At 48.3% G+C, this 27,480-nt stretch overlaps 1 long non-coding RNA gene and 1 pseudogene across 1 annotated transcript in view; both read left to right on the top strand.

The window, feature by feature from the left end:
- Window positions 1–27,480, top strand: part of LOC148137979 (uncharacterized) — a 658,828-nt gene that overhangs the window by 550,475 nt on the left and 80,873 nt on the right. The window lies entirely within an intron of this gene.
- LOC148137986 (cyclic AMP-responsive element-binding protein 1 pseudogene) lies at window positions 18,636–19,551 on the top strand (annotated as a pseudogene).

The raw sequence follows: 27,480 nt of genomic DNA, 5'->3' as shown, positions 1-27,480 counted from the left end.
CGGTGTTGGCGGGACGGGTTTGGGGGCACGCGGTTGCATGGGGTGTGGGGACAGGGTTTGGGGAACGGCATTGCACGGGGTTGGAGGGGAACGGTGTTGCACAGGGTTGGGGGGAACAGCGATGCAGGGGGTTGGCGGAATGGCATTGGGGGTATGGCATTGCACGGCGTTGGGGGGAACGGCGTTGCACAGGATTGGGGGAACGCCATTGCACGTGGTTGGGGGGGAACGATGTTGCACAGGATTGGAGGGATGGGGTTGGGGGAACGGCGTTGCATGGGTTTGGGGGAACAGCGTTGGACGGGTTTGGGGGGAATGGAGTTGCACGGGGTTGGGGGAAAGGCATTGCACGGAGTTGGGGGATGGGGTTGGGGGGGATGGCATTGCACGGGGTGGGGGGAAAAGCGTTGCACGGGGTGGGGGGGACGGCATTGAACGGGGTGGGGGGAACTGCGTTTCATGGGGTGAAGGGGACGGGGTTGGGGACGAACGGCGTTGGGGGAGAACAGTATTGCATGTGGTGCGGGGGAACGGCGTTGCATGGGTTTGGGGGGACAGAGTTGGGGGGAGCGGCGTTGCATGGGGTTGGGGGGACAGATTTGGGGGAACGGCATTGCATGGGGATGGGGGGAAGGGGTTGGGGAACGGGTTTGCACGGGGTTGGGGACGGGGTTTGTGGGAATGGCGTTGCGGGAAAACCGCGTTGCATGGGGTTGGGGGAACGGCGTTGCACGGGGTTGGGGTACAGGGTTGGGAACAGCGTTGCACGGGGTTGGCGGGATGGGGTTGGGGGAGCGGGTTTGCACGGTGTGGGGGGACAGGGTTGGGGGGAATGGCGTCGCACAGGGTTGGTGGGGAACGGCGTCGCACAGGGTTGGAGTGAACGGCATCGCACGGGGTTGGGGGAACGGTGTTGGAGGAGGTTGGGGGGTACTGTGTTGCACGCGGTTAGGGGGACGGGGTTGGGGGGAACGGCATTGCACAGGATTGGGGGAGCAGCGTCGCACGGGGTTGGGGGGGAACGGCGTTGCACGGGGTTGGGGGGAACGGCGTCGCACGGGGTTGGGGGGGGCGGCGTCGCACGGGGTTGGGGGGAACGGCGTCGCACGGGGTTGGGGGGAACAGAGTCCCACGGGGTTGGGGGAACGGCGTCGCACGGGGTTGGGGGGAACGGCGTCACACGGGGTTGGGGGAAACTGCATTGCACGGGGTTGCGGGAAACTGCATTGCACGGGGTTGGGGGGACGGTGTTGCACAGGTATATGGGGAATGTGGTTGGGGGAATGGCGATGCACAGGGTTGGGCAGAGCGGTATTGCATGGGGTTGGGGGGACAGCGTTGCACAGGGTTGGGGGAATGGTGTTGCACGGGGTTGCGGGGACAGTGTTGCACGGGGTTGGGGGGATGTGGTTGGAGGGAATGGTGATGCATGGGGTTTGGAGGAACGGCATTGTGGGGGTACGACGTTGCACGGGGTTAGGGGAATGGCGTTGGGGGAACGGTGTTGCACGGGGTTGGGTGGAACGGCATTGCACGGGATTGGGGGAATGGCGTTGCACGGGGTTGGGGGGAACGGCGTTGCATGGGGTTGGGGGGAACGGTGTTGCATGGGATTGGGGGAATGGCGTTGCACGGGATTGGGGAACGGCGTTGCACGGGGCTGGGGGGAACGGTGTTGCATGGGGTTGGGGGGAACGGCGTTGCACGGGGTTGGGGGGGAACGGTGTTGCATGGGGTTGGGGGGAACGGCGTTGCACGGGGTTGGGGGAACGGCGTTGCACGGAGTTGGGGGAACGGTATTGCACGTGGTTGGGGGAACGGCGTTGCACGGGGTTGGGGGTAATGGCATTGCACGGGTTTGGGAGCAATGGCATTGCACGGTGTGGGCGGGATGGGGATGGGGACGGATTTGGGGGGAAACGGGGTTGCACGGGGTTGGGCGAACAATGTTGCATGGGGTTGGGGGGGACGGCGTTGCACGGGGTTGGGGGGGATGGGGATGGGGATGGCGTGGGAACTGTTTGGGGAGAAACAGCGTTGCACGGGATTGGGGAGAAACAGCGTTGCACGGGATTGGGGGAACGGCGTTGCATGGGGTTGAGGGGATGGAATTGCACGGGGTTGGGGTGAACGGCGTTGCACAGAGTTGGGGGAAATGGCGTTGCATGGGGTTGGGGGAACGGAGTTGCACTGGGTTGTGGGGAACGGCGTTGCACTGGGTTGTGGGGGTGGTGTTGCACGGGGTTGAGGGGAACGGGGTTGTGTGGGGGGAAACGGCATTGCACAGGGTTGGGGCAACGACGTTGCACGGGGTTGCGGGGACAGTGTTGCACAGGGTTGGGTGGACCGGTGTTGCACCGTGTTGTGGGGACGGCGTTGCACAGGTTTGGGGGATGTGGTTGGGGGAATGGTGATGCACGGGTTGGGGGGTCGGAGTTGGGGGAATGGTATTGGGGGGTAGGGGGTTGCACGGGGTTTGGCGAATGACATTGTGAGAACGGCGTTGCACTGGGTTGGGGGAATGGCGTTGCACGGGTTTGGGGGGAACAGCATTGGGGGTACGGCGTTGCACGAGATTGGGGGACGAAAGGCGTTGTACGGGGTTGGGGGAAACGGTGTTGCATGGGGTTGAGGGCTCGGGGTTGGGGGGAACGGCGTTGCATGGGGTTGAGGGGGAACGGCGTAACACGGTTTTGGGGGGATGGGGATGGGGGAACGGCGTGGGATGGGTTTGGGGGGAATTGCGTTGCACGGGGTTGCGGGCGAACGGCGTTGGGGGGAACAGTGTTGCACCGGGTGGGGGGGAACGGTGTTGAATGTGGTGGGGGGGAAATGGCGTTGCATGGGGTTGGGGGGAACGGCGTCGCACTGGGTTGTGGGGGCGGTGTTGCACGGTTTTGGGGCAATGGCGTTGCACGATGTTGGGCGACAGGCTTGGGATGAACGGCGTTGCACGGGGTTGGGGGAACGGCATTGCACAGGGTTGGGGGGAATGGCGTTGCACGGGGTTGGGGGAACGGCATTGCACAAGGTTGTGGGGAGGGTTTTACACAGGGTTGGAGGGATGTGGTTGGAGGGAATGGTGATGCACGGGGTTGGGGGGTCGGGGTTGGGGGGAACGGCATTGGGGTGTACGGCGTTGCACGGGGTTGGGAGGACGGGGTTGGGGGGACCGGCATTGGGGGGTACGGCACTGCACGGGGTTGGGGGGAACGGCGTTGCACGGGATTGAAGGGAACGGCATTGCACGGGGTTGGGGGACAGGGTTGGGGAGAAAGGCATTGGGGGGAACGGCGTTGAATGGGGTTGGGGGGACGGGATTGGGCAAACGGGGTTGTGGTGGGGGAATGGCATTGCACAAGGTTGGGGGGACGGCGTTGCACAGTGTTGGGAGGATGGGGTTGGGGGGACTGGCATTGGAGGGTACGGCATTGCACGGTGTTGGGGGGGCAGGGTTGCACGGGGTTGGGGGTGAACGGCGTTGCACGGGGTTGGGGGAACGGCGTTGCACTGGGTTAGGGGGAATGGCATTGCACGGGGTTGGGGGGGAACGGCGTTTCACGGTGCTGGGGGGAACGGCGTTTCACGGGGTTGGGGGGATGGGGTTGAGGGGGAACGGTGTTGCACAGTATTGGGGGGACAGGGTTGGGGGGAACGGGGTTGCGCGGGGTTGAGGGGACAGGGTTGGGGGAACGGTGTTGCACGGGGTTGGGGGACAGGGTTGGGGGGGAACGGCGTTGGGGGAACGGCGTTGCACGGGGTTGGGGGGATGGGATTGGGGGAACGGGGTTGTGGTGGGGGAACGGCATTGCACGGGTTTGTGGGGAACGGCGTTTCACGAGGTTGGGGGGACGGGGTTGCACGGGGTTGGGGGTGAATGGCGTTGCACGGGGTTGGGGGAACGGCGATGCACGGGTTAGGGGGAATGGCGATGCATGGGTTAGGGGGAACGGCGATGCACGGGTTAGGGGGAACGGCGATGCACGGTTAGGGGGAACGGCGATGCACGGATTAGGGTGAACGGCGATGCACGGGTTAGGGGAACGGCGTTGCACTGGGTTGGGGGGAACGGCGTTGCACTGGGTTGGGGGGAACGGCGTTGCACTGTGTTAGGGGGAACGGCGTTGCACTGTGTTAGGGGGAACGGCGTTGCACTGTGTTAGGGGGAACGGCGTTGCACGTGGTTGGGGGGACGGGGCTGAGGGGGAACAGGGTTGCTCAGTGTTGGGGGACGGGGTTGGGTGGGGACGGGGTTGGGGAGAACGGGTATGGACGGGGACGGTGTTGCACGGGGTTGGGGGTACGGTGTTGCACGGGGTTGGGGGGAACGGGGTTTGGGGTAACGGGGTTGCACAGGGTTGGGGGACGGGGTTGGGGGGAACGGGTTTGGGCGGGGACGGTGTTGCACAGGGTTGGGGGAACGGGGTTGGGGGGTCGTTGCATGGGGTTGGACGGGGACGGAGTTGGAGGAACGGGGTTGCACAGGGTTGGGGGAACGGCGTTGCACAGTGTTGGGGGACGGGTTTGGGCGGGGATGGCATTGCACGGTGTTGGGCGGGTACAGGGATGGGGGAACGGGGTTGGGGGGAACGGGGTGGGGGGAAACGGTGTTGGGGGGAGCGGCGTTGCACGGGATTGGGGGACGGGGTTGGGGGGACGGTGTCAGACGTGGTTGATGGGAGCAGGGTTGGACGCAGTTGGGGGTGTGTGGGGAGACAGGAGCCCCCTGTAAATTGAGATACATCCCACCCAGCCCCTCAGCGTCTCCTGTACACACTGACACATTCCCCCTCCTCACCCCCCCATCTCGGCGCCCCCTGGAAACACTGACACATTCCCCCCCGCCCACCCCTCTCGGAGCCCCCTGGAAAAACACTGACACAATCCCCCCCACCCCTCTTGGAGACCCCTGGAAACACTGACACAATCCCCCCCACCCCTCTCGGAGCCCCCTGGGAACACTGACACATTCCTCTGGTGTATTAATCCGTTCCTGAAAGTTAGTGTCAACATCCCCATAACCTCGATCAATCAGCTTCTCTCAAGCTCCCACTCACAATGAAAGCAATAGCTCCCTCTACAAATGGGTGAAATGAACAATCCAAATGATACCCTTCCATTTCCTACACCAAAGCAGTGACTACTCTTCAAGCTGACAATCTGGGCCTCCAATGAATCTCTCTGTTCTAGGAATTCACTGAGTAAATATTAAAGAAATATCCATTATGAACCTGACAGACCACTTTTCAGGGATTCCCCCTGAGGGAGAATGTGTATATTGGGTATCTCCTGAATTGTCCCAACTGCTGGAAGTGTTTCTCCATCGAGATCCTCTGATTCAGAGTCCAGAAGCCGGGATGTGTGGAAGGACAGGACTGTGAGAGCTACTGTACACCACATCTGACTGTGTCAGTCACAAAAATAAATCTCTCGGTTTGAATCCTGTCATGGTCAGTGAGGATCAGTAATGGACGTCTGATTCCCTGTCTGGGAGAAAACCTTGCTATTTTGCAAGATCAGCATTTTAAATTGAATATTCCCATGTATCAGAACTGCCTCCAGAGTCAGCGATGAACAATGGACCCTAATTTACACCCAGACATCAATGAGACCCAGAAAGAGTCCTTGCTGTTTCAATAGCGCAATCACAGTGCCACAGCCAAGCAAATGAGGGGATTGTTTCTCCCAAAAAAACTTTAGCAACACAGACAGAACGATACCATTTAGCCCCAGGAGCCTGACTGCAGCTTAATAACATTCTTTGTTCTGATTAAAAGTTTGTAGGCAGCACGGTGGCACACTGGTTAGAACTGTTGCCTCACAACGCCAGAGACCCGGGTTCATTTCCCGCCTTAGGCGACTGACTGTGCAAACTCCACCCATTCTCCCTGTGTCTGCATGGGTTTCCTCTGGGTGCTTGGGTTTCTTTCCACAGTCACAAAGATGTGCAGGTTAGCTGAATTGGCTATGCTGAATTGGCCGTAGTGTTAGGTGTAGGAGAATGGGTCTGGGTGGGTTGCGCTTCGACGGGTCGGTGTGGACTTGTTGGGCCGAAGGGCCTGTTTCCACACTGTAAGTAATCTAATCTAATCAAATGCAAAACATTAACTCTGCTTCTCTCTCTCTACATTAGCTGCCGGTCTGTTTCAAATTTCCAGCAGCCACAGCATGTGTGTTCATTTTAGTAACATCATCGTTAACTTTTCAGAACTCACCCAGTTTCTGCAACATCTTTTGATCCACTTAGTATTGCAAACATTGCAAATTATTCTCTGGAATGTAGTCAGTGATTCCGTTCTTGAGGTGGAAATGGTCACAGATTCCCAGGTGTTTGAGTGAAGTAATTTCTCCTTATCTCAGTCACTCAGGCTGCTCTCCAGTCCTGAGACTGTGACCTATCAGCAGAGACAACTGCCAACATCAATCCTGCCAATCTCTTTGGTCATAATATCCAATTCAATGAAAACACCTCTTATCACATGCAGTACAGGATATCTGAATCTCACCCACTTGTTCAACAATCTCCAGAACCAGGAATAAGTTGGTGCCCCTCTGTTACAAACACTCTGATGGCAACGTGTGCTTCCTTCAGTGAGGAAAACAAATTTGCACCCATCTGGGTCTATCTGTCTGCCTGAGGTTCCAATAAGTGCATTGATGGTAATCACATTGGAAAACCAAATCCCTTTCCAGGTGTTTAAATCACTTCATGCAGAATTTACAAAGGAAATCTGCATTATTGGGAGCATAATCTTATTAGTGACAGTCTGTTGCACACAGCAACATGATCCTCTACAAACACAAGCTATTGTTTTATGTTGAAATTGAAATATTAAGCCAAAAAGGTTATGTAAACAATCTACTGCTTGTCACTTTAATAAATGAACTTTCTGATAAGGTAATGCTCAAAGTGTTATAAAGTTGAAGGTGTATACTCTATCTTTAAGAGGGAGAGAACACTCTTCTGAACTGTGTACTGTATATGACTAGCCAGCAAGCCAAAGTGTACTGGGAAAAGAAACAAATGTAACATTTGGCTGTGAAATATAGACCTATGTTGGTTGCTGTTTTGACAAAATTCAAATTTAACCTATCAGTTTAAATTATACCCCAAGATTCTAAAACCCAATTGAGTTTGAATTTATTGTTTTGCCAGCATCAAGCCAATGAGATGCTCTGATGGGGGCGTATAAAATGTGGACATTTTAAAAATTGGTCAGAGAGTAACTGCTGTCTGGGAGAGTCAACATCTTGCTCACCAATAAATTTGGAAAGTCTCTCAATCAAAGGGTACCTTTTCATATAAAACATACTCGGAGTAAAAGAAGACAACGACGACCCAGGGAGATCCTCAGCCAGAAGCAGAAAGACACAAAATTCACGAGTCACTGTGTGGGTTAGATATTAAATTGATGTAATTTTAATAAGTGTCTTATTGAAATAACGTATAGTTATAGAGCTGGAGGCAGATAATATGCAGTGAAGAGAAAGGGAGAGCTTAGATTTATGAATAGTTGTTTAATATTCACTTGGAGTTAAAAATAGATTAATGCTATTTTCTTTAAATAGTGGAATGTGTGAGTTTTCTGTCACTCATACTTTAACAGATTATGTGGGGAGGTGAACTTTTCTGGGTGTTTGGTTTAACTAACAGAGGGGGTCACCGTCATGTTGTAACAAAAGAAACACGACAAAGAACAGTAAAGCACAGGAGCGGGCCCTTCAGTCCAGAATGTTGTGCTGAATGTGACACCAAATTAAACTCATTGTTTCTTCCTATCTTTGTTCCATATCCTTGCATATTCAGATGCTCACCCAAAAACCTCTTAAACAACCCTCTCATTTCTGCCTCCTCCACCATCCCTGGCAACATGTTCCAGATTCCGACCACTCTCTGTGGAAAACATATTACCCCTCACATCTCCTTTGAGCTCTCCCCCTCTCACCTTAAATGCACATTCTCTAGTAAAGATATTTCAACTCTGGGTAAAACATGTTGACCAGCAACCCTGTGCATCTCATGGCGCTGTGCTGACTGTCCCTAATTAGGTCATTCTTTACTAACTGCACATAAATCCTATCCGTAAAAATTCTGTCCAAAGCTTCCCAACCACTGAGGTGAGACTCACCAGGCTATAACTTCCTGGATTGTTCCTATTTCCCTTCTTGAAGAGAGGAACACCATAAGCTACTCACCAGTCCTCTGCGACCTTTCCAGTGGCAAGTGAGGACTCAAAAATCATGTCCAAGACCCCAAAAATCTCCTGTCTTGCCTTTCTCAATAACCTGGGGTAGCTACCATCGGGTCCTCGGGATTAATCCACTTTAATGCTGTTCAAGAAATCTAATGCTTCTTTCTCGACCTCAAAAATACCCGAGCACATTAGCATACTCCACACAAATCTCATTATCCCCAATATCCTTTTCCTGGGTGAATGCCGATGCAAAGTAATTATTTAGGATCTCGTCCACTTCCACTGACTTCAAGCACAAGTTCCTTCCTTTAGTCTTGACTGGCCCGACTTCTTTCCAAGTTATGTGGAAGCTGTGGAAAGAGTGCAGAGCAGATTTACTAGGATGTTGTCTGGTATGAAAGGAAGGTCTTACAAGGAAAGGCTGAGGGAATGGAGGCTGTTTTAGTTGGAAAGAAGAAGGTCGAGAGGTGACTTAGTTGCCTGCAACAGTAGTAGAATTGCCGACGCAAAGGGCATTTAAATGGGCATTGGACATACATATGGGTAATATTGGAAGGTTGTAGGTTAGATAGGCGTCAGATTATTTTCCCAGGTCGGTGCAACATTGAGGGCCAAAAGTCCTATACTGCGCTGTAACGATCCATGTTCACATCCTCTTGTGGGTAATTATCTCCAGAACGATTTGGGATGCTCGTTAACCCTGCTTGCGAAGGGCATGCCCCTCCTTGCTCTGCTCATTCCCTGTTCAGGTTCCTTCCAGCTTTTGTTTTTTTTACGTTCCTCACATGCCATGTCCAATTATAGCTTCCCAAACATTGCATACGCTTGTTTTTTCCCCTTTTGACTAAATTCCCAGCCTCCCTTGTTATCCAAGGGGCCCTTACATTACCAGCCTTATCCCTCCTCCTTACTGGAACATGCTGGTCGTGAACTCCAATCAGCAAGCCTTTAACTAACTCCCACGTGCCCAATGTGGCATTGTCTGATGACAGCTCCTCCCAATTAACACTCCCTAGCTCCTGCCTAATACTGACATCATTTGCAATCCCACAATTTAGAAACATCCCATTTATTCGTAGCTGCCTTAAAAAAAAACTTCAGTTGTGATCACTGTTTCCAAAATGGTCTCCCACTGAAAGGTCAGTCACCTGGCCAGGCTCATTCAGCAATATAAGTCCCACTATGGCCCCTACCCCTCCTTTACACTACTATTTCAAGAAACCCTCTTGGATACACTTAATAAACTCTGCACCGTCTCAGCCTCTTGCTGTAAAGTAGTGCCAGCAAATGGTGGGGAAGTTAAAGACACTTTGAGAACTCTGTTGTTATTGCCTCTGCCGAGATATTCTGCCAAGATATTTGTACCTCGAGGTATCGTTGGCAGATTGGGGGTCCTATAGCATAATCCCATTAACTACATCCTTCTTATCCACTTTGCCTCAGTGGGCGAGCCCCTCCAATATGTCCTGAGTGCAGACATAACATTCACCCGATTGGTAATGCAACTCCTCCATCTCTTTTACCCTCCTTTCCATCTCATCTGAAACAATGAAACCCTGGAATATTGAGCAGCCAGTCCTATCCTTCTCCGAACCAAATCTCTGGAATGGCCACAATATCGGATCTGTGCTTATCTACCTTAGCTATGTTGCGCCTTGTGTTGAAATTAACGCAATCAGCCCATTCGTACAATGGTGTTCATTTCTCTACATTTCCTTTCTGATTGACTCGTATACATCTTCCGACCTTCCTTACCCCCCACGTGCTGCCCTGCTGCTGTGATTCCCAGGACCTTGCCATTCTAGGTTAAACACTTCCCTTGTAGCAGGAACAAGCCTTCCAGTGATTATATCAGTTCCCCTCTAGTTCAGATCCCAATTATTCAAGATCCTGAAACTCTCCCCCTATACCAGCTCTCCAGCCATGCATTCATCTCTGCTATCTTTCAATTCCTTGTCTCACAAGCACATGGGACTGGTGGTAACGCAGTGATTACTAGCCTCAAGGTCCTGCTTTTCAGTCGTTCCCTACTTCCTGTGCTTACTCCTCAGGATCTCATCCCTCTTTCGACTCGTGTCGTTGGTAGCAATGACCTCTGGCCTCCCATTCTCCCAATTCAGAATTTCAAGCAAATGCTCAGAGATGTCCTTGACCCAGGCACCAGGGATACAACAGTCTCAGACGCAGCCACAGTAACACCTGTCTATGCCCCCAACTAGTGCCTCTCCTCCCATTTTCGTTCCCTTGGATTTTGCCCGACCTTGTTCTACAGCAGAGTCAGTTATAGAGTCATAGAGTCCTACAGCACAGAGACAGGCCCTAGGGGTCAGATTGATCCCTGGCATACATAATGTCCACCCATGGCAACCCCATTTCCCTGCCCATGCCCCATATCCTTCTAATCCTTTCCTATCCATGTATTTGTCCAAATGCTTTTTAAATGTTGTTAATGTACCTGCCTCAGCCACTTCCACTGACAGCTCATTCCGTATGAGAATAAGCATCTGTGTAAAAAGTTGCTGCTAACGTTCCCTTTTATTCTTTCCCCTCTAACGTTAAACTGATGCCCTCTAGTCCTCAATTCTTTAACCCTGGGAAAAAGACTGAATGCATTCACCCTATCCATGTCTCTCATGATCATATACATTTCTACAAGATCTCCCTTATGTCTCCTGTGCTCTGAAGAAAAATGTCCCAACTTGTCCAACCTCAGGCCATTGAGTATTATAGACCTGGCTACCGCTGTGCTACTCCCCTGAGAAGCTATCCCCAACAATGCACCAGTTCTCTCTCCTTAAACATCCCGCATCCAACCCCATCTTTGTCCCCTGTACGATCCTCAGTTTCCTGCTCTTGCTTGAACCCAACCACGCGGACACCCACCTACCTGATGTAACCTGGATGCTTGGACAGGACAAGATCATGGGTGTTTTTAAACGCAATGAATGGAATTTTGAAATTATATTTGGACTGAATGTAATGTAGAGTAGCGTGAAATGGAGGTGGATGACTTACGTGACTTGCTGTAAGGATACTGACAGTAGAATCTGAGGTGATCGTGAGTATATGGAGGTAGAATGTGGGAGACAAGCTGGGAATGTATTGGAGTAGTCATGGTGAGAGGGAACAAATGCTGGATGGAGGGTTTCAGCAGCTGACGGCCTGACACTGAGGTGAACCATCGGAAACTGTGCAAGTGGCCACCATCTAATAGGACAGAGAAACTGATCCATCGGCCTGAAACTGACTGACCACGTGGCTGTCAATGACTCCAACACAAGTGAATGGAAACATTGCTCAGAGCCTGTTTCTGTAACATTCAACACAACCAGGAAATGGAAAGTGAATAATGAGCTGAAAACAAGGCCACTGCTCTGTTAGAGTCAAAATCATTCAATGTTCAGTCACTGAATATTCTCACCTGCAGAAAGGAATCTCCCAGAATCACAGCAGAAGGAGAAAACAAACTTGGCAGAGACAGAATGAAGCCACCGCCTGCATCACAACAGCTCAGAACAAAGAGGCTGAATTCTCAACCAACTGACAAGCAATACAGACACTTTCAGAGTTACAGATAGAGTTTAGAATTATTCAGGAAACAGACTTACCAGATACACTGGTCGGTGGTGTGTGCCAGAAATCCATGAAATAGCTTTGTGGTGTGCCGTTTTTTCGTTGAGAAATGATTCTTTGTTTTCGCTTAGAAGAGCAGATGCATAGTTCACTGATCATTAGATTTACAGACAAAGGAAACCTGATCAAGGACTCACAGGTCAATTACACTGTTAGTGACAGTCCATCGCACACAACAACAGCCTGTTACACAGAGAACAGAACAGATTCCAGTTTAACAGAGACACTCTCACAATGAACATCTGCTGCTTTAATAAAAATGTTACCTGTTTGAAGAAAAGGAACATATCACCAATACAGCGAGACTTTTAAACTGCCCAATGTAACTGCGGAGTTTTTACCCAATTCAGTGATCACTGTTTCTATGTATTTTGAAGCTATTTTGAGCAGGGTATGTATCGCGGGTCGGTGTGGACTTGCTGGACTAAGGGCCTGTTTCCACACTGGAGGGATACTATTCAATACAATTATCAACCTGTCCCACAGCAGGATGGTTAAGGCCCGAGGGGAGTTTGTACCGTGCAGGGGTTGTGTCCCACAGCAGGATGGGGAAGGCCCGAGGGCAGTCTGTACTGGGAAGGGGTTGTGTCCCACAGCAGGATGGGTAAGGCCCGAGGGTAGTCTGTACTGGGAAGGGGTTGTGTCCCACAGCAGGATGGGGAAGGCCCGAGGGCAGTCCGTACTGGGAAGGGGTTGTGTCCCACAGCAGGATGGGTAAGGCCCGAGGGGAGTCTGTACCGGGCAGGGGTTGTGTCCCACAGCAGGATGGGGAAGGCCCGAGGGCAGTCTGTACTGGGAAGGGGTTGTGTCCCACAGCAGGATGGGTAATGACCGAGGGTAGTCTGTACTGGGCAGAGGTTGTGTCCCACAGCAGGATGGGGAAGGCCCGAGGGCAGTCTGTACTGGGAAGGGGTTGTGTCCCACAGCAGGATGCGTAAGGACCGAGGGCAGTCTGTACGGGGAAGGAGTTGTGTCCCACAGCAGGATGGGGAAGGCCCGAGGGCAGTCTGTACCGCGAAGTGCTGTGTCCAACAGCAGGATGGGTAAGGCCAGAGGGGAGTCTGTACCGGAAAGGGGTTGTGTCCCACAGCAGGATGGGGAAGGCCAGACGGGAGTCTGTACCGGGCAGTGGTTGTATCCCACAGCAGGATGGGTAAGGCCCGAGGGGAGTTTGTACTGGGCATGAATTGTGTCCCACAGCAGGATGGGGAGGGCCTGAGGGTAGTCTGTACTGGGAAGGGGTTGTGTCCCACAGCAGGATGGGGAAGGCCCGAGGGCAGTCTGTACCGGGAAGGGGTTGTGTCCCACAGCAGGGTGGGGAAGGCCCGAGGGCAGTCTGTACCGCGAAGTGTTGTGTCCAACAGCAGGATGGGTAAGGCCAGATGGGGAGTCTGTACCGGGAAGGGGTTGTGTCCCACAGCAGGATGGGGAAGGCCAGAGGGGAGTCTGTACCGGGCAGTGGTTGTATCCCAAAGCAGGATGGGTAAGGCCCGAGGGGAGTTTGTACTGGGCAGGGATTGTGTCCCACATCAGGATGGGGAAGGCCCGAGGGTAGTCTGTACTGGGAAGGGGTTGTGTCCCACAGCAGGATGGGGAAGGCCCGAGGGTAGTCTGTACTGGGAAGGGGTTGTGTCCCACAGCAGGATGGGTAAGGTCCGAGGGGAGTCTGTACCCGGCAGGGGTTGTGTCCCACAGCAGGATGGTTAAGGCCCGAGGGGAGTCTGTACCGGGCAGTGGTTGTGTCCCACAGCAGGATGAGGAAGGCCCGAGGGGAGTCTGTACCGGGCAGGGGTTGTGTCCCACAGCAGGATGGTTAAGGCCCGAGGGGAGTCTGTACCGGGCAGTGGTTGTGTCCCACAGCAGGATGGGTAAGGCCCGAGGGGACTCTGTACCGGGCAGGGGTTGTGCCCCACAGCAGGATGGTTAAGGCCAGTCAAGAGTCTATACCGGGGAGGGGTTGTGTCCCACGGCAGGAAGGGTGAGGCACGAGGGAAGGTATGCGACCCAAAGCAGGACAGGTAAGGCTCAAGGGTAGACTGTACCAGGGAGGGGTTGTGTCCCACAGCCAGATGGTTAAGGCCCGAGGGGTGTCTATAGCTCGGAGGGGATGTGTCCCACAGCAGGATGGGTAAGGCCCGAGGGGAGTCTGCACCAGGGAGGGGTTGTGTCTCACAGCAGGATGGGTAAGGCTCGAGGGGAGTCTGTTCCTCGGAGGGGTTGTGTCCCACAGCAAGACGGTTAAGGCCAGAGAGTAATCTGTACTGGGGAGGGTATGCGTCCCAAAGTAGGACGGGTAAGTCTCAAGGGTAGACTGTACCAGGGAGGAGTTCGGTCCCACAGCAAGATGCGAAAGTCTGTACTGGGGATGGAATGTGTTGCACAGCAGAATGGGTAAGGCCAGAGGGAAAACTGTACCCAAATGGGGTTGTGTCCAACAGCAGAATGGGTAAGGCCCGAAGGGAGTCTGTACCGGGGAGGAGTTCAGTCCCACAGCAGAGTGGGTAAGGCTCGAGGGCCATCTGTACCGGGGAGGGGTTGTCCCCCACAGCAGGATGGGTAATTAGATTAGATTACATTACAGTGTGGAAACAGGCCCTTTGGCCCAACAAGTCCACACCGACCCGCCGAAGCGCAACCCACCCATACCCCTACATTTACCCCTTACCTAACACTACGGGCAATTTAGCATGGCCAATTCACCTGACCTGCACATCTTTGTGACTGTGGGAGGAAATCGGAGCACCCGCAGGAAACCCACGCAGAAACGGGGAGAACGTGCAAACTCCACAAAGTCAGTCGCCTGAGGCGGGAATTGAACCCGGGTCTCTGGCGCTGTGAGGCAGCAGTGCTAACCACTGTGCCACCGTGCCACCCACAAATGTCCAAGGGAAGTCTGTACCGGGGAGGGTTTGTGTCCCACAGCAGAATGGGTAAGGCCTGAGGAGTGACCGAGAGCAAAGATTTACTTAGAGAGCTGAGGGGCAACATTTTCCACAGAGGACGGTTCATATACAGAATGGACTGCCAGTGGCACATGGGAGAAACAAGAACAATTACAACATGGAAAAGACATTTGGGCAGGAACATCGAGGGGAGAAGGTTTGAAGGGCCATGGGCCAAACGCAGGAAAATGTAACTCATTCAGTTCAGGAAACCTGGTCAGCATTGATGACTTCGGCCAGAGAGTCATGCAGCACAGAAACAGACCCTGAGTCTTGCGTTATTGGGGGAGTGGACTCTCGTGACAAGGCATGTTGTCGAGACTGAAGTAAGTTACAGCGATATGGCTGGTCGTCTGGACTGGAGCAGGTATGAAGTGATTGGTGAGAGGAGAGGAAAGTACAGAGATAGGAACTATTTTTGGCATTAGAATGATTGAAGACACTGATCCACAAGACAAGCCATAGATACAGTGTGGGAGAGGGAACACAGAATGGAACATTCCCAGACAGCATTCCCACCCTCTCGTGGAAGGCCTGCTTTCCCCTCTTTTGTACTGATGACAGCACAGGCTTGGATTGATAACTGTGACACTCCTGATGTTGTCTTAGTACAACAAAACTTGCAGTAAAGGCGGTGACCAAACCTGGGGTGTGTCTGTACTGTGCTCCCCCTCCAGCACTATAGCTATGTCATGTCCTGTTAGCTGATGTTTGGAGCCCTCTCATTGCTCTCTGCTCTGTGCACTGAGTGTGATCTTACCTCACTGCAGGATTTATTGAAGGCTCCAGATCTCCCTGCCCTGTGTCTCTCTGGCTGACAAACTTTCTTCAATGAGGGATGGATGAGACACCCAGCAGCTGGGAAGTCTATTAGGTCAGGACCTTCCGGAGTACCGACAGACAGATAAACAGAATGTAAAATTAGACTGATGCAGTGAGGGTTACACATGTCAAATGGCACTGAGTCCCACAGATATATGGAACATGCCAGTCTCCATCGTCTATCTGGAGTGGAGAATTCAGTTTGCTCAGGATCTGGAGTAGCTCCAAGAGCGAGGGACACTGACAGAGGCAACAATTAGACCCACATAGTGAGGGATCCCACATGGAGAGTTACTTAGTAATATCACCAGAGAGCAAGATCAAACAATTGTACAGGAAGAAAGGGTTTTGATTCATGTTGCACTGGGATGCACAACCTGGAGTAGGCGAAGTGATAGCCTAGTTGCATTATGTGAAACAATTTCTCCAGAAATTCAGCAAATAGAGAATGTCCATAACTGCACAGAATCATGGGGGAAATATTAGACATTAACAATTGCTCTGTCGAGTTACAGTCATTGAGATGGTTAATATGCAAATAGATTTTTCGGTCCAACTTAACCATTCCGGCCAGGTATGTAAATTATCAATCGTTCTGGGAGTTTGAAAATAAGTTTGTTCCTCGAGTTGTGTAAATCGGTTGGAAGTATGTACATTGTCAGATTTACATCTTAACGATTTCTTTAAAACCTCACATTGTTTTATGAGAGGAGTTTAATGGTCCACGATGTCGTGAGAATGATCAATCCTGCAAAACAGTTTACTTTCTGACCAATCCTGAAGCGCTCACTCCCGAGAATGCATTAGCCCCGTTCCTCACTCACTCTGATTGGAGGACCGGATTCTGTTCTGTCCTCCAGTTCCGCCGCTTCCTCCCAATTGCAGTGTTGATTGAGGCGCGACTCAGCAGCGAAGCCACAGAAACATTAAGGGAGAAGGAAAGTTGGAGTCGATGCCTTGTGATGCAGTGAAAATATCCCCAATCTTAGACCAAAAGGCCGGCGTTCAATTCACAGATGGTGCAGGTGTGTGTAAAAACAACTTTGAACAGGTTCTTGAGGGAAAACAAGGGAATAAAAACAATAGAAACGCACACAATGTGGTGGGGCTCTCAATACTCAGGCGATTTTAGTCTTTACCAAGTGTTTCAGGGTCCCAATATAGTCTGTTGCACTCTTCCTTGTGTACAGCCATATCCCCCGATTGTGGGGTAAAGTGTTGTGGTGGGATATAAAGCTGCTTTTCTGGAACTCCCTCAGTTTTGGAGGTGAAAATAGGTGAGAAGGAGTAGGGTTTTGTATGGAGTTACCTGTTCCTCTCCTGTTGCAGCATCTTATTATTGCCCTGACTCTACCTCGTACATGTTTGGTAGAGATCAGTCACGTTTCATAAGCCCACAATACAAGATCCGTCACTCTGTTTAAGACACCAGAAATCTCTTTTATCACTATAGTCATGACATGCATGGACCTGTTGCAGTGCTTCAAAGTCCATGAGACAGCCGTACTCTCTATGATAGACAGACTGAGTTTGGAACTTCCTCTGTCCTTGAGACTTTATGCACTGCTTGCGCTCTTCCATTTTCCCTTTGCACATTCCCTTTCCAACACATCCCACCTGCATCACTCCACAGTTGGAGCTGTCAAGAGCAGAAGTCGGTAGAACAGCCTCCCTAACCTTCTCTATCGTCCTTTTAAGATGTATTTTAAAATCATTCCCTTTAATCAATGTTTTGATCATCCATGAAGCACCTTAGGAGATTTGCCATTCTGAAAGATTCCATGCCCTGTGCAATGAGGCAGGAATAATTAATGACTTCAGAGTTAGGGATCCCATGGGAAGAAGCGATCACCGTATGGTTGAATTAGAATACATATGGTGAGTGTGAAGATAAAATCTAAGAACTGGGTTCTGTGCTTGAACACTGGGAACTACAATAGAATGAGAGAGAATCTGGATAAAGTGGACTGGAAACAAAAATTTTATGGTGGGAAGTTGATGAGCAGTGGAAGATTTTCAAAGACATTTTACAAAGGTCTATTCCAGTGAAAAGGAAGGATTGTATGAAAAGGCATACTCAGCAATGTGTATCTGAGGAAAGTGATCAAATTAGATCATAAGACATAGGAGTGAAAGTAAGGCCATTCGGCCCATCGAGTCCACTCCGCCATTTAATCATGGCTGATGGGCATTTCAACTTCACTTACCCGCATTCACCCCATAGACCTTAATTCCTTGTGACATCAAGAATTTATCAATCTCTGCCTTGAAGACATTTAGCGTGCCGGCCTCCACTGCACTCCACAGAAATGAATTCCACAGGCCCACCACTCTCTGGCTGAAGAAATGTTTCCGCATTTCTGTTCTGAATTGATACCCTCCAATTCTAAGTCTGTGCCCACCGGTCCTAGTCTCTTCACCTAATAGAAACAATTTCCTAGAGTCCACCCTTTCCAAGCCATGTAATATCTTGTAAGTTTCTATTAGATCTCCCCTTAACCTTCTAAACTCCAATGAATACAATCAAAGGATCCTCAGTCATTCCTCGTATGTTAGACCTAACATTCCAGGAATCATCCGTGTGAATCTTTGCTGGACACTCTCCAGTGCCAGTATGTCTTTCATGAGGTGTGTGGACCAAAACTGGACACAGTACTCCAAATGCGGCCGAACCAGAGCTTTTTAAAGTCTCAGTAGCACATCGGTGCTTTTATATTCCAACCGTCTTGAGATAAGTGACAACATCGCATTCGCTTTCTTAATCACGGACTCAACCTGCATGTTTACCTTTAGAGAATCCTCGACTAGCACTCCCAGATCCATTTGTACTTTGGCTTTATGAATTTTCTCAACGTTTAGAAAGTAGTCCATGCTTGTATTCTTTTTTCCAAAGTGCAAGACCTCGCGTTTGCTCACATTGAATTCCATCAGCCATTTCCTAGACAACTTTCCCAAACTGTCTAGATCCTTCTGCAGCCTCCCCACTTCCTCAGTACTATCTGCCTGTCCACCTAACTTTGCATCATCGGCAAACTTCGTTAGAATGCCTCCAGTCCCTTCATCCAGATCATTAATATATAATGTGACCATGCAGGTAACCATGGCTCGGATCCAATCAACAACAAGTCCAACTTTAGTGCAATTGCCGAATGGGCAGTCTGTTCAAGTCCAAGGAGTTATCCAAGCAGCTTAATCCTCAGTCATACAGTCCCCTCAAGTTCAGACTGTTCAGATTTCTACTATATTTGAAAATGAAGACTTCCAGGAATCTGTGGATAGCATGACTGACTCTCAGAAACGTAGAGGAATTCTATCGAGACGGCGTTCATATAGAAAAATCCTGAATGAAATTTCTTCTGATCCCACCAGTGTGCCACGAAACCGATGAGGAGAAATCAGAAGAAGAATCTGTCTCAACCATTACTACAATGAAGATGCAGACACCCATCTATCAGACTAGCAGCGGACAATACATTGCTATTACACAGGGGGGAGTAATTCAGCTGGCCAACAATGCTACATATGAAGTGCAAGGACTCCAGACGCTAACAATGACCAACGCAGCTACAGCCAAGGTTGGAGCAGCCATTATACAGTCTGCACAGAGCCCTGATGGACAGCAAATCTTTGTGCCGGGCAGCCAAGTGCTTGTACAAGGTGCTGCTGGAGATGTCCAAACCTATCAGATCCGTACAACTCCTAACTCCACTGTTGGTCAGGGAATGGTTATGGCATCTTCACCAGTCCTGCAAAGTCAGCCCCAGAATGCTGAAGAAACCACTCGTAAACGTGAAATCCGCCTCATGAGAAACAGAGAAGCAGCTCGAGAGTGCCGTAGCAAGAAGAAAGAGTATGGGAAATGCTTGGAGAATTTGTTACCGTTCTGGAAAATCAAATTGAAAGAGAAGGCGTACAAAGTGGCCAAAAACAGCATGAAACTAGATTTGGGAAAACGTTAAAGGTCAACCGAAAGCCACAAAAGAGCTATAAAGAAAAGTAATATAGAACATGAGAAAAATAAACTAGCACAGACTATAAAGACAGAGAGCAAATGTTTATATAAACATATATAACGAGAAAAGAATGGCTAAAGTAAATGGTGGTCCTTTGGAAATGAAAAGAAGCAATTAGATATGGGATATCACAGTGGAGGATACTAATATCTTTCCAGTAACTAGCAAAGAGACAAAGGTAGGTGATGATTTGGAAACTATCGTTATTACTGAACAGCTAGTTTTAGACTGTTTGGAGGTAATTGAGCGAACGATAGAAAAGTCTCCTGACCGTGCACTGGCAGTAATATTCCAAAATTCACTGGACTCTGTGGCAGTCCCAGCAGATTGGAAACAGCAAAAGTGATACCACTGTTTTAAAAAGGAGGTGGACAAAAAGTGGGGAATTATATATCAGTTAGTTTATTCTCTGTAGTGGGAAAGATGCTAGGGTCTATTATCAAGGAAGAAATAGCAGGGAATCTCGATACAAAATGTCCCATTGTACAGACACAGCATGGGTTCATGAAGGGCAGGTCATGCTTGACCAATTTTTTGGAATTCTATGATGACATGTCAAGCGGGGACTCAGTGGATGTGGTGTAGCTGGATTTCCAAAAGACCATCAACAAGGTGCTGTGCAAGAGGCTGCTGCATAATATAAGAGTGCATGGTGTAAGGAGTAGAAGATTGGTTGACTAATAGGAAGCAAAGTGTGGGGATAAATAAGTATTATTCTGACTGGCAATCATTGAGAAGTAGTGTGCCTCAGGGATCAGTGTTGGGACTGCAATTATTTACAATTGATACAGATGATTTGGAGTTGGAACCAAATGTAGGGTGTCAAAGTTTGCATGTGACACTAAGATGATTAGCGGAACAAAGTGAGTGGAGGACTGTGAAACTTTGCAGTGGAACATAGATACATTGAGTGAGTAGGTAATGGTTTGTCAAATGAAATAGAATGTTTGTAAATGTAAAGTTTATACTCTTTGGTTGTAGTAACATTTTAAAAAATATACTTGAATGTTAAAAGGTTGCATCATTTGCTCTGCAGAGGGACCTGAGCATCCTTCTACATGAAGGTTGGTCACCAGGTACAACAATCAGTTCAGAAAGCAAATGGAATTTTGTCCTTCATTGCTGAAGGGATTGTATTTAAAAGCAGAGTTTATGTTCCAGCTGTATTGGGTGCTGGTGAGGCCACACCTGGAGTACTGAATGTAGTTTTTATCTCCTTAGTTGAGAAAGGATGTACTGGCACGAGAGGGAGTGCAGAGGAGGTTAATCAGGTTGATTCCAGAGTTGAGGGGGTTGGCTTAACAGAGACTGAGTAGATTGGGATTATATTCATTGGAATTCAGAAGAATGGAAACATATAAAATAATAAATGGAATAGATAAAATATAAGTAGAGAGGGTGTTTCCATTGGCAGGTGAAGCTAGGACAAGAGGGCATCACCGCAAGATTAGAGGCAGCAAATTTAAGACTGAATTGAGAATGAACTTCTTGACCTCTGTGGAATTCATTGTCCAGGGAAGTAGTTGATGCTAGTTCAGAAAACGTTTTTAAAGCTAGGTTAGATTTTTAAAAACGTAATTAATTAAGGAATACGGTGAGAACGTGGGTAAATGGTTCTGTGTCCACGAAATGATCAGCCATGATCTTACTGAATGGCAGAGCAGGCTCGAAGGGCAGGACGGCCTTCTCCTGTTCCTAGTTCTTCTTCTGTTATACATCCCTCCCTCATTCGTGACTTGGAGGTGTTGATGTTGGATTGGGATGGATAAAATTAAAATTTACAGAACACCAGGCTATTGGTCATCAGGATTATTTGGAAGCACTAGGTTTGCTGCTTCTTCAACAGGTGGTTTTGAGATGCTGTTGTCATTTTTAACTCTTGTAACTCATGAACAGCAACAAAAGCCACGAAGCAATCCGCATGCTCCAGCCAACAATGGGCTCCAGGTGCTTGATGTCAGCGGCGGACCAATGGAAAGGCAGGGACAGAGCTGGAGGACCTGGCGGGGCAGTTGGTCCTCCGACCAATCAGGGTGATTTAGGGGCGGGGCTAGGTTATACCACGTGATCATCCTCGCCGTCGTTTCGGGATGTGTGGACGGAGGGCTGTTGGTTAAGACAGAAATAAACAGCAGGAAGTGTGAGGGAAATGGTGTTGGTATGGGTTGAGAAGGTTTATAGACATTTGGTACACATCGAAAATACAAATTTGAAACTTAGTCCCTTTTTTCCAGTAAACGAGAAAATGCCTCATCCAGCGATTGACTCGAGTAAGCGCCGCCATCTTTATTCGGGGCAACAATTCACTGGACACGTGCAGCCGCCAGCTTTGTGGGGGGCAAAGTTCAGCGGGACGCATGTGCAGCCCTGTCTGGGAAAGAGTCATAGGGCAGGATTTCCACAGAGCATATTCACACCCAGAGAAATGGATTTTTTTTTCTGGATTTGTTTTGTCATTCACTTAAATGATTTGGATGTGAATAGAGGCGGTACAGTTAGTAAGTTTGCAGGTGACACCAAAATTGGAGGTATTGTGGATAGTGATAAAGGGTATCTCAAAGTACAATGGGATATTGATCGGATGGAACAATGGGCTGGGGAGTGGCAGATAGGGTTTAATTTAGATAAATGTGAGGTGCTGCATTTTAGAAAAGCAAATCAGAGCAGGAGTCACACACTGAATTGTTAGATCTTGGAAAATCTTGCTGAACAAAGAGACCTTGGAATGTAGGTTCATATTTCCTTGAAAATAGAGTCGCGAGTAGATACGATAGTGAAGAAGGCATTTGGTATGCTTCCCCTTATTGGTCAGAGCATTGGTAAAGGAGCTGGACAGGTCATTGGTTAGGTCACTTTTGGAATATTGTGTGCAGTTCCTGTCTCCCTCCTATCAGAAGGAGGCACTGAAACTTGAAAGGTTTGAGAATTGATTTTCAAGGAGTTGGAGGATTTGAGTTGCAGGGAGAGGCATAATAGGCTGAGGTCATTTTCCCTGGAGTGTCATAGGCTGAGGTGTGATGTTATAGAGGTTTATAAAATTGTGAGGGACATGGATAGCGTAAATAGACAAGGGTTGGTCGAGCCCAGAACTAGAAGATATAGGTTTAGAGTTGGAGGGGGGGAATTCAAAAGGAGCCTAAAGGACAACTAAAATTGTAACATTTCAAAGGCATTTGAATAGGACGGGTTCAGAGTGATGTTGGCCAAGTGCTGGCAAATGGGAATAGATTAGGTTAGAATATCTGTTTCGCATAGATGGGTTGGACCGAAGAGTCTGTTTCTGTGCTAGACATCTCTGATTGTGGGATCATAAAAGTGAATATTGCTCTGATTCATCTCTGGGCTCCTTGATGTCCACTTTTTTGTTGTCTAGCTTTCTCAGTCTATCGTGTATATTTTTGCTATGTGTCGTATTTTACTATTACGTTCACAGACCTTTTTGTAAATGAATTTTCCACTGCTGCCTGGCTCCTGACCATATGCTCCATTATCAGGTTATTTTTTCTACAATATCTTTGACAGTCAAGAGTTCTTTTTTCCAATAAGTGAGTGGATTTTCCTTCCATTTCTGACAGTCAAATTCTGCATCATTTTCATTCCCGATAAATCATATTGCACTCTCTGAAACATGATGTGTACTTCTCCTTCCACAGATACCAGTGATCAAGGCCAAAGCTCTGTTGCCTGTTGAGAAGGTAATGTTTGACTTCCTTGTACTGCTGCAGTTGGTACAGTGAAGGTTCTCCCACAACGTGGTTGGGTAGGAGACATTACAGATTATTCACTCAGAGATAGTGAAGAGTAGAAGATATCTGTACAAATCAACACATTTTTAATTTCACAAAAATATTGAGAACTTTTGACATAAGGCCACAGATGGAGAATATTATGTCCGGTGACCAAACCTTTGCCAAATAAGCAATTTTTCAGGAATGACTTAAAGGAAGAAAGCAGATCTTAGAGGGTGGGAATTCCAGACCATGTTGCCTTGGAATCTATGGAAACAGTCACACAGCTGAACTCAAAAATAAACACATCATTGGGAGTCTAAACTAAAATGAGTTATTGTGATGTGAAAGGGTGTGTGGTGCATGGAGATAGGAATGATTACAGCCAGGAATTAAGTCAAGGGTGTGAAAGTAAATTGCTGTTGCTTATAAATGGGAGCCTTTTGATGGATCAGCAAGCTCTGGTACAAGTGAGCACTTGGGCGGTAGAGTTTTCAATATTCTGGATATTATAGGGAGGGTGATTGTGGGATGTTGGCCAGGAGTGGGTTTAGATAATGAAATCTAAAGTTAACAAAATGAATGAATGAATGAGAGTTTCAGTAAATGAGCTGAGACTGTGGTGAGGTCAGGTGATAACACTGAAGTCGAAATAATGGTCTTGGACTGGGACTGGGCTATCACCCTCACCTCACCTCTGGAATTCAGCTGTTTGTCAGTTTGTGAATCAAGTCTGTAACAAGATCAGGAACTGAGTGGCCCTGGCAGAACCCAAACTGGGTGTCACAGAAGGTTATTGCTGAGCAGCTGCGTGACAACACTGTTGATGACACCTTCCATCACTTCACTGCTGAGCGAGTGTCGACTGATGGAGGGAAATTGGCTGAGTTGGCTCTGTCCTGAGTTTTTCTGTTGAACATCCCTGGGAAATGTTCCACAATGTCAGTAGGTGCCAGTGCTGGACTTGTCTTGTTGGGCAGCAATTTCTGGAGCACAGCCATCAGTATTATTGCCACAATGTTCGTATGGCTGACAGCCTTTACACGACTTCTCCGTTTCTTGATCTGATTTGAAATACCTTTTGAACTAATTTGATTCACATCTGTGATGTCAGGGACCAATGTAGAAGGCTCATCCACTCGGCACTGCTGGCAGAAGATTGCTACAAATGCTGTTGTCTTGTCTGTTGCATGGATGTGTGAGACCCCTCCATCAGTGAGGGTGGGGATATCTGTGATGCTTCCTGCAGTGAGTTGTTTAATTGCCCATCAACATTCCTGACTAGGTGTGGCAGAACTGCAGAGCTCAGATCTGATCCATTGATTGTTGGATCACATAGTTCTATTTGGTGTTGCTTGCACTGTTTGGCGTGCAGGTTGGGTAGCTTCACCAGGTTAGCACCAAATTTTTATGTATGCTTGGTATTGCTCCTGGCATGCCCTGTGGAACTCTCCATTGAACTAGGGTTGATCCCCTGGCTTGATGTTAATGGTTGAGTGGGGGTTATACCAGGCCATGAGATTTCATATTGGGCTGGAGAACAGTTCTGCTGCTGTTGTTGGCCCACAGTGAGGCGGAAGTTGCAGGGCCAAGAGGGCTGATTGTGTTGTATTTTCCAGTGCATTGGTAGATGTAATGTGGTCCATCAAGTTTCATTCCTTTGCTGAGACTGTGCAGTGATTAATACAATGAGTGATTTGGTGGGAGTGTTGAGTGTTGTCAGGAATGCAACTTTTAAAATAAGGTTTTGTGATTTACACATGAAAGAAATGAAACTATCATGGTATTCAAACAGATGAAAGACTCAACAGACAATCAAGGTATTTTTCAATGGAAAATTTCAGTTACAACACACTATAAATTTTTGCTATACATTCTGTGCCTGAGAACTGTGCCCTCCACAATCACCTGATGAAGGAGCGGCGCTTCGATAGCGAGTGTACTTCCAATTACACCTGGTGGACTATAACCTGGTGTTGTGTGATTCTTAGAACATTACAGCACTACTAACAGGGCTGCATGTAAACAGGCTCAGTCCAGTTAGTCAATACATTCGGAAGGATTTCCTCCAAGTTTGATGACACAATATTAGTCAAAACCGTCAGCTTCAACCTGCAATGTTGCTGTTAACAAAAACTTCAGGCTGACACAAAGCTCCCCACCCCACTGCAATGTGGTAACTGGGCCTGGCCCAGGAATTGGAACTGGGACATTTGTGGACTGTGATCTCAAAGGAAGCGAGCAAACACAATTCTGACAGATTAGTCCTCAAAGGTGAGTAGCAAGTTTGAGACAAGGCAGGTGGTATACCATCTTGCACTTACCTTAATTGCATTTCTTATTTACAGTCGTGTTTTGCAAAGTATAAAGAACTGTGTTTTTTTTTCATGGTTGGGGAGTTTTATCATCGTTGATCACAATTGCTGCCTCTCGCTCCCCAAATCAAATCATAGGATCGATAACAAAACAATAAACGGCAGGTGCTGGAGATCTAAACCCCAGAAATAAAGTGCTGGAGAAACTTAGCAGTTCTGAGGGCATCGGTGAAGAGAAAAAATGTTACATTTCAACTTCACTGACTCTTCATCTGAAAGGACAAAAGGTCATGAGACCTTGAACTTACAATGTTTTATTCCCCTCAGAAATGCTGCTGGACCTGCGGTTCTCCAACATTGTGCTTTTTATATTGAACTTTATTTACAAAACAGATTGGAAAATATTAATCTGCAAAAGTGAAAAGTTCATTGTAAACATGAGCATTGTGTCTACACTTGAGTTACAGAAGCACACCTCAGTTTAAAAACAAGATTTAACTCAAAATAACATTCCATCTCAAAATTAGCCAAGTCACACCAGTAATAAAGCTCATCCACCCAATGAGGCACTTCAGCACAACATCCTGCAGTGTTGCACACAGCCACCTTTATCAAAGAATGATCACATGTCACAACATTGAAGGCCAAAAGCATGTCTCTTTAAAGGAGCTGAAGTCAAACTCTCAATTTTTGGAAAGATTTTTATTAAACCTGATTGAACATTTAAATCTCAGAGCATAATCTTTGCTTTTTTTAAACAAAGTTTGTGGGAAAGATCGCACATCTTACTAAAGGTTCAGTTCAGTCTGATACATAGAGCCAAAGGTCAAACAAACATCACACTTTCCATTCACTTCTACAAATTGTTTGTAAAATCATGTCACGTTAAAGAACTGGACAATAAATGTCATTGTATGCAATAAGAGTGAAGCCTGTGACAGCAGATTTAGCTTTGGAAGGCAGTGTGTGTGCTTTCTAAATTCTGGGAGCACTTTGGGAGACTGCTCCCAGATGGTGATAGTGAGCATATCTGGAATGCACCGTTTAGATTTAAGAATCCTTGGGAGACAATCTGTGGTTTCAGTAGTACTTGGCTTGTGTTGGTGTACAGTAAGCAATTTAAAAAGTTACTTATGCATTGTTGGTGACTACCCGAATGGTATTTAAATCTGCGAGGTTTCCTTTAATAGTGTGAATGCATCTATTGTAAATATTTGGAATATTTCAGAACTGCCCAGTGCTTGGCAAATTTAAGGGGGATAAAAAATCACATTTGAGTAATTTGAAATTAAGAATCCAAGAGGACTTAACCACTGAAGTATTCAATTCAAATAGTTAAATGGAATGCTCACATTTAAAATACCTCTTATCCATAGGAATGGATGGACTGACAGAATTGGGATCAAATTCCTGGCTGGGGAGTGTGAAATGTGCTTTGATAACATCACCTGCGTTTACCAACAATAATTTGGCAAGCTCGGAAATTTAAAAAACAATACGAGCTTCATTGCTGCTCCAGTCGGGTCCCAAGCTCTGTGAAAAAAATAATGTTCAGGTTTATTGCATACACTCTGAAACACATGTTCCTTCTACAGATCCTGCAAGTTTCCCCAATGAGCATAGCCCATCCAAATGATGTTGCTAACTTTGGTCAACTCGTTTCTTTCCGAGCCTCTATAACCTGAAGAGTGACCAGAAGCAATTACTCCAACATATGTGTCAACATTACTGAGGAGGATTTTTTCCTTCAGCATTGACTTCCATATATTCAGTGCCCAGAACAGATAAAAAGCTTGTTACCTTTTATAGAGCAATGATTCAATGGAAGTAAA

Source organism: Chiloscyllium plagiosum, unplaced genomic scaffold (genome assembly GCF_037043375.1).
Source record: "Chiloscyllium plagiosum isolate Xiang-an unplaced genomic scaffold, Cpla_swu_hap1 HiC_scaffold_42, whole genome shotgun sequence".
Taxonomy (NCBI): domain Eukaryota; kingdom Metazoa; phylum Chordata; class Chondrichthyes; order Orectolobiformes; family Hemiscylliidae; genus Chiloscyllium; species Chiloscyllium plagiosum.
This window is presented reverse-complemented; position numbering and strand designations above follow the sequence as displayed.